Source organism: Ornithorhynchus anatinus, chromosome 1 (assembly GCF_004115215.2).
Source record: "Ornithorhynchus anatinus isolate Pmale09 chromosome 1, mOrnAna1.pri.v4, whole genome shotgun sequence".
NCBI classification, from domain to species: Eukaryota; Metazoa; Chordata; class Mammalia; order Monotremata; family Ornithorhynchidae; genus Ornithorhynchus; species Ornithorhynchus anatinus.
Window position 1 is genome coordinate 154,066,043 of NC_041728.1, and position 18,235 is coordinate 154,084,277.

General features: G+C 44.6%; 1 non-coding gene across 1 annotated transcript; it reads left to right on the forward strand.

Annotated features, from left to right (window-relative positions):
* Positions 1–17,875: 17,875 nt before the first annotated feature.
* On the forward strand, positions 17,876–18,013 carry LOC114815669. The gene has a single exon (XR_003763471.1). It is a non-coding gene; the product is annotated as a small nucleolar RNA SNORA7 (small nucleolar RNA).
* Positions 18,014–18,235: the final 222 nt, after the last annotated feature.

The window sequence follows — 18,235 nt, forward strand, 5'->3', positions numbered from 1 at the left end:
TGGGCTCTAATCCTAGCTCTGCTGCTTGTCTGCTGTGTGACCTTGAGCAAGTCACTTAGCTTCTCTGGGCCTCAGTTCCCTCCTCTCTAAAATGAGGATTAAGAGCGTGAGCCCCATGTGGGATAGGGACTGCTTCCAACCTGGTTAACTTTTATCTACCCCAGTGCTTAGAATTGCTTAGCACATATAAGACGTGCTTAACAAATACCATTATTATTGATAGAGATGTCCAGCCAAACCTGGCTGCCCCCTGGGAAAGGTCTGAGGTACACTTCATTCATTCATTCATTCTTTCAATAGTATTTATTGTGCAGAACACTGTACTAAGTGCATGGGAGATTACAATGCAACAATAAACAGACACATTCTCTGCCCACAATGAACTTACAATCTAGAAAGGGGGAGGCAGACATCAATATGGCCATATAAATTATAAATACGTACATAAGTGCTATGGGGCTGGGAAGGAGAAGAACAAAAGGAGTAAGTTGGGGTGATGCAGAAGAGGGTGGGAGAAGAGAAAAGGAGGGGCTTAGGCTGGGAAGGCCTTTTGGAGGAGATGTGCCTTCAATAAGTCTTTGAAAGTGGGGAGTAATTGGTCGGATTTAAGAGGCAGATCGCAGGCTAGGGATTGGTGGTGAGCTAGGCGAGGTCGAGGCACAGTGAGGTTAGCATTCATTCCTTCCTCTTTTTCATTCCTTTCCTCCAGTACTCTGGGACTCCAGAGACACAGACTTTGTGAAAGCAGCTTCTTCCAGGCCTGTCTATATCTATTCAGCCCTCCTGCAGTGAGAATGAAGACGAACCACCATTTATTTTTAGGAATCAGTCTTTTAGTTCCTTAGAATGGTGATGCTCTAAATAACTGAGATATCCTGAGTGGTAACTTATCTTCACTGCTCCTGCCACAGTGTTCCATCTCTAGACACCAGCGTGGAGAGAGGATGAGAGAATCACTCACTGCAGGAGCTCAGAAACTGGGAACTAAGGAACATTTTAAGAACTAAATTCCCTGCCCCAAATTTGAAGCTATGGAGAGAGAAAAATGGTGCACAAATACATCTCCCCACAGGTGTTTTATGTGAGAAAGTACCATGTGAACTTGAACGGAATTGCTTTCTTTAGGAATATTCACCCCACCCTCAGCCTGACAACATTTATGCACATATCTATAGTTTATTTCATGTTTTAATGTCTGACTCCCCCTCAAGACTGTCAGCTCCTTGTGGGCAGGGAATGTGAGCATGGCTTAGTGGAAAGAGCATGAACTTGGGAGTCAGAGGACGTGGGTTCACCTGTCTGCTGTGTGACCTTAGGCAAGCCACCTAACTTCTCTGTGCCTCAGTTACCTCATCTGCAAAATGTGGATTGAGAATGTGAGCCCCACGTGGGACATCCAGATTACCTTGTATTCATTAATTCATTCAATAGTATTTATTGAGTGCTTACTATGTGCAGAGCACTGTACTAAGCACTTGAAATGAGAAAGGAGAGAGAAAGAAGTGATAGAGAGAGGTGTGAGTTGTATTTTCACAATCCTAGTCCTGGGAGTCCTTTATTATTACTATTACTGTTTTTTTGTTAAGTGCTTACTTTGTGCAAAGCTCTGTTTAAATGCTAGGGTAAATAAAAGATAATCAGATCAGACAGATTCTCTATCCCACATGGGTTTCACAAAGGGGGAGACAGGACAGGTGAGGAACCTGAGGGACAGAGAAGGCTGAATAGTTTGCTCAAGGTTACCCTGGCTGGAATCCAAGCCCAGGAATTTGCCCCTCTCCAGTCTCTCCCTTCTCCTGCCCCTTCTTCAACTCTCTCATATTTCCTAGCACTATCTCTAGAGACTATCGCCTGCCTTCTCTCAAAATCCACCCCTTCCACCTGCACATCCATCCCCATTCCTTCACCCCTTATCAGAACACTTGCCCCTTCCCTTCTTTTCTCCCTGACCAACATCTTCAACTGTTTGCTCGCACTGCTTTCAAACACGCCCATGTCCCCCCACCCTAAAAGATCCTTCCCTTGACCCCACAGGTCCCTCCAGTTATCATCCCGTCTTCTACCATTTTTCTCCAAACACCTTGAGCAAGCTGTCTACACCCACTGTCTCAAATTCCTCTACTCCACTTCCCTACTTGACCCGCTCCAATCTGGCTTCCCTACCTTCACTCTACAGAAACCACCCTCTCAAAGGTCACCAAAAATTTTCTTCTTTGCCAAATCCAAGGGCATCTACTCCATCCTAATCCTCCTCGACCTCTCAGCTGACTTGTATACTGTCGATCTCCCCCTTCTCCTGGAAACATATCCAACCTCGGCTTTACTGACAATGTCCTCTCCTGGTTCTCCTCCTATCTCTCTGGCTGCTCATTCTCAGTCTCTTTTGCAGGCTCCTCCTCTGCCTCCCACCCCCTAACTGTGGGTGGGTTCCTCAAGGTTCAATTCTGGGTCCCCTTCTATTCTCCATCTACACTCACTCCTTTGGATTACTCACTTGCTCCCATGGCTTAAACTACCATCTCTATGCAGTTGATACCTAAATCTGCATCTCCAGCCCTCATCTCTCCCCCTCTCTGCAGGCTCACATCTCCTCCTGCCTGCAAGACATCTCTACTTGAATGTCCTCCTGTCACCTCAAGCTTAACATGTCCAAAACAGAACTCCTTACCTTCCCACCCAAACCATGACCTCCCACTGACTTTCCGGTCACTGTAAATGGCATCACCATCCTTCCTGTCTCACAAGCCTGTAATCTTGGTGTTATCCTTGTCTCCTCTCTCTCATTCAACCCACATATTCAATCCATCACTAAATCCTGTCAGTTCCATCTTCACAACATTGTTAAGAATCAACCCTTTCCTCTTCATACAAAGTGCTACTATGTTAATACAATCACTTATCCTATCCCATCTTGATTACTCCAGCCTCCTTGCTGACCTCCCAGCCTTCTGTCTCTTCCCACTCCACTGCATACTTCACTCTGCTGCCTGGATCATTTTTTTCTATGAAAACGTTCAGGACGTGTTTCCCCCCTCCTCAAGAAATTCCCGTGGTTGCCCATAGGTCTCCCCATCAAAGAAAAACTCACCATTAAAGCACTCAATCACCTTGCCCCTTCTTACTTCACCTTACTGCTCTCCTGTTAAAACCCAGCACACACATTTCACTCCTCTAATGCCAACCTACTTATTGTACCTAAATCTCATCTATCTCACTGCTGGCCTCTCACCCACGTCCTGCCTCTGGCCTGGAAAGCCCTCTCTCTTCATATTCATTCATTCATTCATTCATTCATTCATTCATTCATTCAATAGTATTTATTGAACGCTTACTATGCAGAGCACTGTACTAAGCGCTTGGAATGTACAATTCAGCAACAGATAGAGACAATCACTGCCCATTGACGGTTTACAGTCTAATCTGGGGAGACAGACAAAAACAGTAGCAATAAATAGAATCAAGGGGATGTACATCTTATTAACAATAAATAGGGTAATAAAAATATATACAAATGAGCGGACGAGCACAGTGCTGAAGGGAGGGGAAGGGAGAGGGGGAGGGGCAGAGGGAAAGGGGGTGAAAAGGGGGCTTAGCTGAGTGAGGGGAGGCGAAGGTGGGGAAGAGGGGGAGCAGAGGGAGAAGAGGGAAAAGGGGAAGCTCAGTCTGGGAAGGCCTCTTGGAGGAGGTGAGCTCTAAGCAGGGCTTTGAAGAGGGGAAGAGAGTTAGTTTGGCGGAAGAGAGGAGGGAGGGCATTCCAGGACCTCGGGAGGAAGTGGCCCAGGGATAGATGGCAGGATAGGCGAAAACTGGGGACGGTGAGGAGGTGAGCAGCAGAGGATGGAGCGTGCGGGATGGGCAGTAGAAAGAGAGAAGGGAGGAGAGGTAGGAGGAGGCAAGGTGATGGAGAGCCTTGAAGCCTAGAGTGAGAAGTTTTTGTTTCGTGCGGAGGTCGATAGGCAACCACTGGAGGTTTTAAAGAAGGGGAGTGACAGGCCCAGAGCCTTTCTGCAGGAAGATGAGCCGGGCAGTGGAATGAAGAATAGATTGGAGTGGGGAGAGACAGGAGGAAGGGAGATCAGAGAGAAGGCTGACAATAATCCAGCCGGAATATTATGAGAGCCTGTAACAGTAAGATAGCCGTTTGGGTGGAGAGGAAAAGGCAGATCTAGGGGATATTATAAAGGTGAGACCGGCAGGTTTTGGTGACCGATTGGATGTGTGGGGTGATCGAGAGAGCCGAGTCAAAGATGACACCGAGGTTGCGGGCCTGAGAGATGGGAAGGAAGGTCGTACCATCACAGTGATAGGGAAGTCAGGAAGAGAACAGGGCTTGGGAGAGAAGATGAGGAGCTCAGTTTTGGACATGTTGAGTTTTAGGTGATTGGCAGACATCCAAGTAGAGACGTCTTGGAAGCAGGAGGAGATACGAGCCTGAAGGGAAGGGGAGAGGACAGGGGCAGAGATGTAGATCTGTGTTTCATCTGCATAGAGATGATAGTTGAAGCTGTGAGAGCGATGAGTTCACCGAGGGAATGAGTGTATATAGAGAACAGAAGAGGGCCAAGAACTGACCCTTGAAGAACCCCAACAGTTAGAGGATGGGAGGGGGAGGAGAAGCCTGCGAAGGAGACCAAGAATGAACGGCCAGAGAGATAAGAGGAGAACCAGGAGAGGACTGAGTCCATGAAGTTAAGGTGAGATAAGGTGTGGAGGATAAAGGGATGGTCAACAGTGTCAAAGGCAGCTGAGAGGTCAAGGAGGATTAGGATAGAGTAGGAGCCATTGGATTTGGCAAGAAGGAGGTCACGGGTGATCTTGGAGAGAGCAGTCTCGGTAGAGTGGAGGGGACGGAAGCCAGATTGGAGGGGGTCCAGGAGAGAATGGGAGTTAAGGAATTCTAGGCAGCGAGTGTAGATGACTCGTTCTAGGAGCTTGGAAAGGAACGGTAGTAGGAGATAGGGCGATAACCGGAAGGGGAAGTGGGGTCGAGAGAGGGTTTTTTTAGGATGGGGGAGCCATGGGTATGTTTGAAGGCAGAGGGGAAGAAGCCATTGGAGAGTGAGCGGTTTAAGATAGAAGTTAAGGAGGGGAGGAGGGAAGGGGCGATACTTTTTATAAGGTGAGCGGTAATGGGGTCCGAGGCACAGGTGGAGAGGATGGCACTTGCGAGGAGGGAGGAGATCTCCCCTGAAGATACTGCAGGGAAAGATGGGACTATCCGACAGACAATTATTGTCTTCACCTTCAAAGCCTTTTGGAAGGCATATCTCCTCCAAGAGGCCTTTCCTGACTAAGCCCTCCTCTCCTCTTCTCCCACTCCCTCCTACATCACTCTGAGTTGCTCCCTTTATTCATCCCCTGCCCAGCCCCACAACACTTAGGTATATGTCCATAATTTATTTATTTATATTAGTGTCTGTCTCCCCCTCTGGTCTGTAAACTCACTGTGGGCAGGGAATGTGTCTGTTGTATTGTACTCTTCCAAGCGCTTAGTACAGTGCTCTGCAAACAGTAACGCTCAGTAAATGTGATTGAATTAATGAAAGTATCTGCAGAAGGAAAGTGAGCTCCATCGGTGACACTGATTCCTTGCATTTGAAATCTGCCAGGTCAGTTTTGAAATCCTGTTTCTGTCATGAGAGCAGATCCCTCTCCCAACAGGACCTTGATGGTTCCGATTCTTCCCTCAGAGAATTGATTTAGATCTAAGCAGACAGGCTGAAGCAGAGGGAAGGAAGTAGCAAGAGAGGTTCACTGCTTCCAAATCCCTGGCTTCTCCCGTGATGATAATATTAATAATAATCATGATAACTTTGTTATTTATCAAGCACTCCCCATCAATCAGTCATTTATTGAGCTATTACTGCGTGCAGAACACTGTTGGGAGAGTACAACACGACAATAGAGAAGCAGCATGGCTCAATGGAAAGAGCACGGGCTTGGGAGTCAGAGGTCATGGGTTCGAATCCCGGCTCTGCCACTTGTCAGCTGTGTGACTTTGGGCAAGTCACTTAATTTCTCTGTGCCTCAGTTACCTCATCTGTAAAATGGGGATTAAGATTGTGAGCCTCACATGGGACAACCTGATTACCCTCTATCTCCCCCAGTGCTTAGAAGAGTGCTCTGCACATAGTAAGCGCTTAACAAATACCAATATAGCAAAAGCATTTCCTGCCAACAACACACTAACAGTCTTGTGCCATCACTAGACTAAGCACTGGGAGATACCAGATAATCAGGTCCAAAACTGTCCTTGTACCACAGCGGATTCATAGTCTAAGGGGGAAAGGGAGAAAAGGTAGTGAATGTTTATTTTACAGATGAGGAAACTGAGGCATAGAGAAGGTAAGTGACTCGCCCAAGGTCACACAGCAGACCTGTGGCAGAGCCAGGATTAGAACCCAGGTCCTCTGACTCTCAGGTCCAGGCTCTCTTCACTAGTCCATGTTGCTCCTGTTCCTGTTATCAGCGAGAAACCATGGAAACTCATTCATCCCCAGCAACACACTCACTGGTTGGAATCCTGCAGCAAATTATGTATTTTGAGATACATTTCCTGAGTATTTTTCTTGAGCTGGAACTTATTCCAAATGGTCCTATTTCTCTCTGTTAATTTGATGATAGATATTCTAAATTAAGCAAATTAGGAATTAGCGAGGGGGGAAAAAAATTATGTTACAAATGTTTTACCAGATGTGGATGAAACATGTCTGATAGGAGGGATTTACTTTCCTGACAGCAAATGCTATGTTTTGGACTTGTTTCCTAGTTTCAAGACATGAGACTTTTACGGGAGGGCAGGGTGGGGCCTTGGGGGGGCTCCCTTGAACATCTGTGACCACCTGGAAACAGAGGGAAGGACTAGTCTATGTTTGAAGGTCACCTCCATAAAGTGGGAGGAGGAGGAGAAGGAGATGATGAAGGCTTTTCCTGACTAATCCGTCATTTCCCAACTCTATATTCTCCCCACTGCCACTTCGGCATTTTTCCAACATCTACACACTTCGTTACTCACACCCCCACTATAGAATTTATATATATACTTTTATACTCTATTCATCCTACTTGTGTTTTATTTTAGTTCCTGCTTTCCCCTATGAGTTTTAAACTCCTCTTTAGAGAATGCGATATGTTGATTTCACTCTTCCAATTAGCAGAGTGCTTTGCATGCAGGAGATTCACAATAAATGTTATTGATTGATTGAATACGCCACCTTGGAGGATTTTCACACTTGGTGGTCCTCCCTTAGCTTGGGGGGAGCCCACCACCCTCTCCTCCTTGCCTCTTTTACCAGGCCCTGGTATTCTCTTCCCCAGTGCTCTGTTGTTTCTCAGAAAGTTGCTTAAATCAAGGAACATCTTTTATACTTAATCCACCTAACAATCAATCAGTTGTATTTTTTGAGCACTTAGTATGTGCTGACCACTCTACTAAGTGTTTGGGAGAATACAAATCGTTCTATGGTATTTATTGACTATTTTCTGTTGGCAGAGCACTGTACTAAGCACTTGGGAGAGTAAAATTCAATAGAATTGGTAGTTACAACCTCTGCCCACAGGGAGCTTACAGACCAGAGGGGGAGACTGGCAAAATAATACATTACAGATGGATAGGTGCCTAAACACAATAGCAAAATGCTGAACGTGTACAGATCCCGCAGAAAGGAGGGGAGGTCTCTTGCTATCAGTAGGGTTTTGAAGATGGTTAGAGTGGGCAGAGTCATATATGAAGCTACCCCTCAGCACTAATGTGCTTATCTATGAATTATATTTTATAAACTAGGTTTATATTAATGCCTGTATCCCAATTAGACTCAAATTTGAGGGGACAGGGACATGTTCCATTCATTCATTCACTCATTCAATCGTTTTTATTGAGCACTTACTGTGTGCAGAGCGCTGTACTAAGCTCTTGGAAAGGACAATATGGCATCAAATAGAGACAATCCCTACCCAACAATGGGCTCACAGTCTAGAAGGGGGGAGACAGACAACAAAGCAAAACAAGTAGACACGTCAAAGGGCAGGGACTGTCTCTATCTGTTACTGATCTGTACATTCCAAGCGCTTAGTACAGTGCTCTGCACATAGTAAGAGCTCAATAAATACTATTGAATGAATGATTGAATGAATCAATAGTTTCAATATAAATAATATAGATATATATATATCCACTATTAATAAAATAAATAGAATAATAAAATAATAAATATGTACATATATAGACAAGTGCTGTGGGGTGGGGAGAGGGGTAGAGCAGAGGGAGGGAGTAGGGGCGATGGGAAGGGAATGTACATGTGTACAAACTCTGTTGTATTATACTCTCTCAAGCACCTAGTATGGTGCTCATCCCACAGTAAGTGCTTAATAAATACCATTGATGATGATGATGATGATAATGAAGGACAAGGATGTTCCAGGACAGTGGGAAGACATGGGGAAGGGGTAGGTTGTAAGAAAGATGAGATCTGGGTAAAGCAAGTAGGGTGGTATTAGAGGAGTGGAGGATTGGGTTGCAGTGGATAAAGTATGGGCCTGAGAGTCAGAAGATCCTAGGTTCTAATCTCAGCTCTTCCAATTGTCTGCTGGGTGACCTTGGGCAAATCACTTAACTTCTCTGTGCCTCAGTTACCTCATGTGTAAAAATCTGATTATCTTTTGTCTACCCCAGCACTAAGCACATAGTCAGAGCTTAACAAATACTATAAACAAAAGATCAGTGAAGTTGGGTTGGAGGGAGAATTGGAGTACTGGTTAAGTTCTTCAGAGTCAACGGTAAGTTCTGTTTAATAGAAAGAAGGATGGGCAATTCTTGTAGGTTTTGGATGAGCGGGGAGATGAGGAGTGAGTTATTTTCAGAAAAATGGTTCAGGAAGCAGAGTAAAGAGGGGAAGGGAGATACGGAAGACCGGGAGGACAGGGAGGAGACTTGCAGTAGTCAAGATGGGACATAAGTACTTTGGATCAGTATAATAGCAGTTTGGGTGGAGAAGAAGGGGCTGATTCTAGAGATATTGTGAAGGTAGAACCAGGAGGATTTGGTGCAGACTGAATATACAGGTTGAATGAGAGAGATGAGTCGAGAATAATGCCAATATCGTGGGCTTGTGAGACGGGAGGATGGTGGTGATACAGTGTCTACTGTGATAGAAAAGTCATGAGAGAACAGTTTTTGGCTGGGAATGATGATAATAATTATGGTATTTGTTATTAGTACTGCCTTAGAACACTGTATTAGTACAGTGCTCTGCACATAGTAAGTGCTTAATAAATACAATTGAATGCATGAATATTTGTTAAGCACTTAAAATGTGCCAAACACTGCTCTAAGCACTTTGGTAGATGCAAGGTAATCAGGTTGGACCCAGTCCCTTTCCCACGTGGGCCTCACAGTCTTAATCCCCAATTTACAGATGAGGAAACTGAGGCACAGAGAGGTTTAGTGATTTAACCAAAGTCACACAGCAAACAAGTGGCAGAGGCGGGATTCGAACCCAAGTCTTCTCACTCCCCAGCCTGTACTCTTTTCACTAGGCTATAGATGGCAGGTCAAGCATGAAGTGTCAATAGGACGTCCAGGTAGATATGTCCTGGAGGCAGGAGGAAATGCAAGATCTCATAGAAGGAGCAAGGCAAAGCCTGGAGAGGTAGATTTGGGAATCATCCGGGTGGAGATGGTGATTAAAGCTACGCATGCGCTCACTAACTCCTAGTCCTAGAAGGATGCAGAGTGGGAGAATGGAGGCACCAATTGGCCCCAGAGGAAACAGAGTAATCACATGGAGAAAGCAGTGGGCTGCTGAAAGGGACATTGGGTCTCTCAAGTTCACTACACTATTCTAGACTGTCATTATGATTCTCGATAATATTATCCATTAAAATCAATCAACAGTGATCCCTGTTTCACGGGGGGCCCACAGTGTAAGTGGGAAATGTAGAACCGGAAGAATAAATGGCTCGCACTGAATTTAAAAAATGACACCAGAGTTGCCTCAGCTGAAGTGCAGCCAGAGCCAGCTTCAGACTAGTAGTAGTCAGGTTGCCGAGTGCTGTGCTAAGCACTGGGAAAGAATGGACAAGTGGGAATTGGACACAGTCCCAGATCTTGCCAGGACTCCCCCTAGACTCTAAGCTCATTGTGGGCAGGGAAGGTACCTTTTTATCATTGTATCGTTCCCTCCCCAGTGCTTAGTACAGTGCTCCGCACGTAGAAAGCACTCAAATAAATATGACTGACTGATAAAGGGTACAGGAGGAGGATACCTGCTTCAGGAAGCACCAATCAATCAATCAGTTGTATTTATTGAGCACTTACTGTGTGCAGATCTCTGTACTAAGTACTTGGGAGAGTACAATATATCAGACTTGGTAGGCAATTTTGGCGGTCGCCTGTCACGGCCTGGCTCAGTGGAAAGAGCCTGGGCTTCAGAGTCAGAGGTCATGGGTTCGACTCCCGGCTCTGCCACTTGTCAGCTGTGTGACTGTGGGCAAGTCACTTAACTTCTCTGTGCCTCAGTTACCTCATCTGGAAAATGGGGATTAACTGTGAGCCTCACGTGGGACAACCCGATTACCCTGTATCTCCCCCAGCACTTAGAAGAGTGCTCTGCACATAGTAAGCACTTAACAAATACCAACATTATTATTATTAGTCGTGGTGTGGACATATGTTCCGGCACAGAGGTGGGGGTTTAAAATCCAATAGTACCCTCTCGTCTGAAGTGGCACTTTTTGGAACAACTGCCTGGGAGGGGAAGTCAATGGCTTTGAAGCAAGGAGGGGGCTGACCAAGAGCATCCCTGCGAAATGTTTGAGGTTCCAGATTTTGGGGGGCTTCCATTAGGTGCTGGGCTTTTATCTTGCATGTGTTTGCAGGGAAGCATAATGACCCGGTGTAGTGTAGGACGAGGTGACCAATTTTTCCAGGGCTCAGGTCAGCTAAATGTCTGGAGCTGACCTGGAGAGCTGCGTCTTTGCTGGCCCTCTCCTCTACAGATGAGAGTTTGCAATCTTTTCTGCCCTTTATGGAGCTCTACCTATTTCAGATGAACATTTCTAGCCCCACCTTCAGGAATTTGCAGTATCACTTTTTTGGCTTCGGCTCAAACCCAGGGTCTTCAGATCAGACCCAGGGAAGCAGCGTGGCTGAGTGGAAAGATCACCAGCCTGGGAGTTAGAGAACCTGTATTCCCATACCTACTCTGTTACTGTCTTAGTGGAAAGAGCCCGGGCTTGGGGGGTCAGAGGTGGGGGGTTCTAATCCCGGCTCCGTCACTTGTCAGCTGTGTGACTTTGGGCAAGTCACTTAACTTCTCTGGGCCTCAGTTCCCTCATCTGTAAAATGGGGATTAAGAGTGTGAGCCCCACTTGGGGCAACCTGATGACCTTGTAGCTACCCCAGTGCTTAGAAGAGTGCTTGATACATAGTAAGCGCTTCACAAATACCATCCTTATTATTATTTTCCCACTCCCCTCTGCACCACCCTTACTTCCTCCCTTTATTCATCCCCTCTCCTAGTCCCACAGCACTTTATGTACACATCTGTAATTTATTTATATTAATGTCTGTCTCCTCTCTAGTCAGTAAGCTTGTTGTGGGCAGGGAATGTGCCTGTTGTTATAGCGCACTCTGCCCAGGGTTTAACACAGTGCTCCACACAGTAAGTGCTCTATAAATATGATCTAATGAATGATTGGACTTTTTTGTGCCTCAGTTTCCTCATCTGTATAATGAAGATTCAATACCTGTTCTCACTCCCACTTAGACTGTGAGCCTGATGAGGGACAGGGACTCGGTCATACCTGATTATCTTCTATCACCCCCAGTGCTAAGTAGAGTGCATAGCACATAGTCGGTGCTTAACAGATACCATTGAAAATGTGTTCCCCTATTCCTCTTTTCCAACTTATGACCATGCCTTAATTGTGTCTCAGATGTGAGTAATGCCATTAACGTGGCTGAAGAGTGTCAAACCTCCCTTCCCATACAAGAATATCTCTCTCCTTTCGATAATAGAGTCTGCTCCTGAAACAGTGTTATTCCCTGTGTAGCAATTCCTGAAGGAAATGTCTATCATTTTATTTTTTTATTAGCTTGCTATTCTTTGGAATCTTCTGGGATAAATGACTCTTACCAATACGTGCTATTTCCTATGACTTGATTGTTAGCCTTCCTCTTTAGCTCTTTTCAGTAGCTAATTTAGCAAAATTGCATTTAAATGAATCCTTGATGAGAGGACCTGGAGTTCACGTTTCTCCTTTAATAGACATGTTAGTCTCCCTGCCTGCTATCATTCCATAAATGGCTCTTTGCTCTTTTCATCTGAGATAGCTCTTATATATCAGTCAGCACATTGCTGGCCTCACCTTAGGGAATTTGCAGTGTCTTCTTTTAGATTCAGTTGAAACACAGGGTCTTTAAACCAGAATGCCTATTTAAGCTCAGGATTCATATAGTTCTTTGTGTCCTTTGGAACAAAAATCCTGGGAAGACTTGGTTTGGCTCAGCTAACTGAAAAAATTCAAATATGAATTTGACAAGAGTTTTTAATGAAAGTTACTTCCCTTTTTCTTTTTAAAAATGTATTTAATAACCACTTACTGTGTGTCCAGCTCTACACTAAGTGCTGGGGTAAATACAAGCTAATCAGTTTGGGCACAGTCTATGTCCCACATGGGGCTCACAGTCTTAATCCCCATTTTACAGATGAGGGAACTGAGGCCCAGAGAAGTTAAGTGACTTGCCCAAGGTCACACAGCAGACAAGTGGCAGAGTGGGATTTTGACATTACTGTTATAGTTTTAGACAGAGCGGTTGATGTTTGATGGAATCTAGGTCATTTTAGCACCCTCTCAGGGTCTCACTGGAGAGTTTCCAGTCCATTACCAGTCTCGACAATGGGAGGGAGAGTCACACAGAGGCCTAACCATTCCATTCCTAAGTTGGCCAGGGGTTAGCCAGTGGAAGACAATCTGCTACAAGTCAAAACTCACCTGTGCTGGACAGCAGCGGCATGGGAAATTGTCAAGGGCGGACACTCAAGTTGACTGCGTGGAAGGAGGCAGTGGTAAACCAGTTCCATATTTTTATCAAGAAACCTCTGTGAATACACTACCAGAACGATTACAGATGGAGATGGAACATTCTGGGAGAGATGTGTCCACGGTGACGCTATGGGTCAGAGACGACTCGACAGCGTAAGATAAGACAAGGTCATTTTAATGGGCTGAAAGATCCTGCCATGAGCAGTCTTTAGTTCATGAGCCCTTCAGTCCGGCTGATCATTTTTAATGCTTGATTTTCACCTGGGGAGGCAGGGTTAGGCTACCTCTGCAAACCCTTGTCCAGTATGATTCTTGGTAGAGCTTTCATGGCTGGGTGGCTGGGTGGGGTTTCTAGGGACTGGGGCTTTGAAGGGATTTATGGTGTTTGTTAAGCACTTAATATGTGTCAGTCACTGTATTAAGCGCTGGGGTAGATACAAGCTAATCAGGTTATTCATTCATTCATTCATTCAATCATATTTTCTGAGCGTTTACTGTGTGCAGAGCACTGTACTCAGCTTTTGGAATGTACCATTTGGCAACAGATAGAGACTAATCCCTGCCCAACAACAGGCTCACAGTCTAAACGGGGGAGACAGACAACAAAACAAAACAAGGTTAGACACATTCCATGTCCCACATGGGGCTCGCAGTCTTAATCCCCATTTTATAGATGAAATAACTGAGGCACAGAGAAGTTAAGTGACTTGCCTAAGGTCACAAAGCAGACGAGTGGTAGAGATGGGACTAGAAATCATTTACTATGTAATGGCTTAAATCCTCCTTAGAGGATTTACAGCATTTAAAAGGATGTAAATCCTTAAATCCTCTTTAGAGCAAGTTGTTCGCTTAACACCCAAGGCACCCATGTTCCTCAGATGGGTTGGTGTGGAATGGGGGCTGCTAATCTGTTTCACGTTCATATGATTTTCACAAAAATCCAGTGCAGTTATTTAGTTATTTAGAAGTTAAAAAACTGAAGGTGCTTTAATTCTCTTGTTACATCTATAATATTCAGAGCTAATCAATCAGTGATACATATTGAATGCTTAATATGGGCAGAAACTTGTACTAAGCTCTTGGGAAAATACAACAGAGTTGGTAAATGCACTCCCTCCCCATAAGAAGCTTATAGTCTATGGTGGAGACAGACATGAAATATATTTAAACCTGGTTTAGTAATAATAATAATGATGATAATTACAGTATTTTTTAAGCGCTTACTATGTGCCAAGCACTGTTCTAAGCGTCGGGATAGATACAAGGTAATCAGGTTGTCCCACGTGGGGCTCACAGTCGTAATCTCTACTTTACAGATGAGGGAAGTGAGGCACAGAGAAGTTAAGTGGCTTGCTCAAGGTCACACAGCAGACAAGAGGAAGAGCAGAATTAGAATCCAAGTCTTCTGCCTCCCACGCCGGTGCTCTTTCCACTAAGCCACTGAAAGTGGGAATATCTGAGCTCTAGTCCTGGCTGTGGCCCTTGCTGGCAGGATAACCTTGAACAAATCACTTAACTTCTTTGTGTCTCAGTTTCCTCAACTGTTAGATGGGGACGAGGCACCATCTTAGACTGTGAGCCCTGTTAATGACAGGGACCATGTTAATTTTGTTTATTTTGTATTTCCCCTGGTGCTTAATAGTCCAGTGCTCTGCACACAATAAGAGCTCCATAAGTACCATTGATTGATTTCAAGATTTTTGATCTGTACCCTTTAAGCACTTGATATCTCCCCCCCTCCCCACCACCACACACAATGCTGCCTAGTACATATGTACATAGCCATATTGATTTATTTTATAATAATAATAATTGTTATTATAATAATTGTATTTGTTAAGTGCTTACTATTTTCCAGGCACTATACTAAGCACTGGAGAAGGTACAAGGTGATTGGGTTGGACACAGTCCCTGTACCACAGTAGACTCACAGTCTTAATCCCCATAGAGAAGCAGTGTGGCTCTGTGGAAAGAACATGGGTTTAGGAGTCAGAGGTCATAGGTTCTAATCCCGCCTCTGCCACCTGTCATCTGTGTGACTTTGGGCAAGTCACTTAACTTCTCGGTGCCTCAATTACCTCATCTGTAAAATGGGGATTAAGACTGTGAGCCTCACGTGGGACAAGCTGATTACCCTGTATCTACCCCAGCGCTTAAAGCATTGATCAGCACATAGTAAGCATTTAACAAATACCAACATTATTATTATTATTTTACAGATGAGGTGACTGAGGCACAGAGAGGTTAAGTGACTTGCCCAAGCAGACTCATGGCAGACTTGTCACACAGCAGACTCATGGCAGAATCAGGATTAAAACCCAGGTCCTTCTGATTGCCAGCCCCGTGCTCTAACCACTAGAACACAATTCATATTTACCCCATCTTTCCCTTTTCTAGGCTACAAGCTCTCTGTGGAAAGGGAATATATCTACCAACTCTATTGTGTTGTATTTTCCCCAGAATGGAATTCAGTACTATGTACAGAGCAATTACTCAATAAACACTACTGATTGAATGATTTATTGTCAAGAATTCATCTAAGTGCTGGTGGAGATACAAAATATGCCAGTTGGACACAGTCCCTGTCTACATGGCACTAACAGTGTCACTAATAATTGCTATTTAAAACCTGGGTACGATATCACACTTGTGCTTGAATGGATGAGACAATCAGGATGAGATTCCAAATGCCTTACATTTAATGTTAACCAGTCACTTCTTTTCATTTAATGTAGCTGGAAGGGAAACACTTGTAATTAGCCCAGACAATGGGCTACCTTTACACGATCTCTAGAGTTCTCTCTTGCCTCTCATCCAAAGAGCTACATCACTGATCAGTTAATCAATGGTATTTATTGAACAATTACTATGGGCAGAACACTGAAGTGATTGGGAGAGTACAACAGGATTAGGAGATACATTCCTTGGTCATGATCATGATGTGCTTGCAGACTAGCTGATCTACCCACTTATAGAAGCAGCATTGCCTAGTGGATGGAATATGGGCCTGGGAGTCTAAAGGCCCTAGGTTCTAATCCCTGCTCTACCACTTTCAATCATTCATTCATTCAATCATATTTATTGAGTGCTTACTGTGTGTGCGGAGCACTGTACTAAGTGCTTGGATCATACGATTGGGCAACAGAGACAATCCCTTTCATTCATTCATTCAATAGTATTTATTGAGCGTTTACTGTGTGCAAAGCACTGTACTAAGTGCTCGGAATGTACAATTCAGCAACAGATAGAAACAATCCCTGCCCAAAAATGGGCTCACAGTCACACTACTTTTCTTCTGTGTCATCTTGGGCAAGTTACTTTACTTCTCTGTGCCTCAATTACCTTATCTATAAAATGAGGATTGAGACTGGGAGCCCCATGTGGTACATACACTGGGTCCAACCTGATTATCTTCTATCTACCTCAGTGTTTAGTACAGTGCTTGACATAGTAAGCACTTAATTATTGTTGTTAATAATAATATTATCCCATTTTGACTACTGAATCAGCCTTCTCATTGACTTCCTGTCTCCCCTTTCCAGTCCATACTTCATTCTTCTATCTGGATGATTTTTCTAAAAAAGGTTTAGTACATATCTCTCCACTCCTCAAAACCCCCAGTGATCACCCATCCACCTCTGCATCAAACAGAAATCCCTTAGGATTGACTTTAAGGCACTATCAGCTCACCCCCTCCTGTCTTATACTTTGGTGATCTGGGACTACAACCCAGCCTGCTCAACTTACTCTTCTTATATAGACTTGCTCACTGTACTTCAATCTTGTCTCTCTCACTGCTGACTCCTTGCTCACATCTTCTCTCTTTCTGTCACTCCCTCCTCCTTCATATCCAATAGACCCCCCCACTCTCCCCACCTTCAAAACCCTCCTAAAATCCCATCTCCTCCAAGAACCCTTCCCAGCCTAAGTCTTCACTTCCTCTTCACAGACTCCTGTCTGTGTCACCTATTTGCTTGGAATTGTAACCCTTAAGCACATATCCTTACACTTTTACTATATCCTCTATCTGTAATTTATTCTAATGTCGGTCTTCCCCTCTAATAATAATAATGTTGGTACTTGTTAAGCTCTTACTATGTGCAGAGCACTGTTCTAAGTGCTGGGGTACATATAGGGTGATCAGGTTGTCCCACGTGAGGCTCACAGTCTTAATCCCCATTTTACAGATGAGGGAACTGAGGCACAGAGAAGTTAAGTGACTTGCCCATTGTCACACAGCTGACAAGTGGCAGATCTGGAATTCGAACCCGTGACCTCTGACTCCCAAGCCCGTGCTCCTTCCACTGAGCCATGCTGCTTATCTAGATTATAAGCTCTTTGGGGAAAGGGATGGTATCTACCAACTCCAATATATTATACTTTCCCAAGTGCTTAGGACAGTGTTCTGCACATAAGCCCTCAATAAATACCATTGATTAATTGATTTGTAGGGGTTTGATACTTGTTCTTTTATTAACAGAGTTTGGCTTGCGGAGCTCCTTTACAAACCCAGGGGAGAAAGGTATTTTGGATCAAGGGATTTATAGTAATAATAATAATAATATTTGTTAAGCACTATGTGCTAAACACCGTTCTAAGCATTGGGGTAGATACAAGATAATTTGGTTGGACACAGCCCCTGTCCCACGTGAGGCTCACAGTCTTAATCCCCATTTTACAAATGAGGTAACTGAGGCCCAGAGAATTTAGTGATTTACCCAAGGTCACGAAGCAGACAAGTGGCAGAGCTGAAATTATAACACATGAACTTCTGACTCCCAGGCCCGTGCTCTATCCAAAGGTTCAGTTAATTATGATGCACAATTAGGGTCCTCTCTGAGGGTTGCACCTGGAGAGTTTCCAGTAGTCTACCAATCTCGGCTACGAGAGGGAAAGACAAGCAGAGACCTACCCATTCCATTCCTAGCTTGGGCAATGGCTAGCGAGTGGAAGGCCATCTGCTACAAGTCAAAACTCACCCATGCTGGGCAGCAGCAGCACGGGAGAGAGTCGAGGGTGGAGATTCAAGTTTACTTTGCGGATGAAGGCAATGGTAAACCACTTCCATATTTTTACCAAGAAAACTCTATGGATACACTACCAGCACGATTGCAGATGGAGAGCGGGGCACTGTGGGAGAGATGCGTGGCTCAGTGGAAAGAGCCTGGGCTTGGGAGTCGGAGGTCATGGG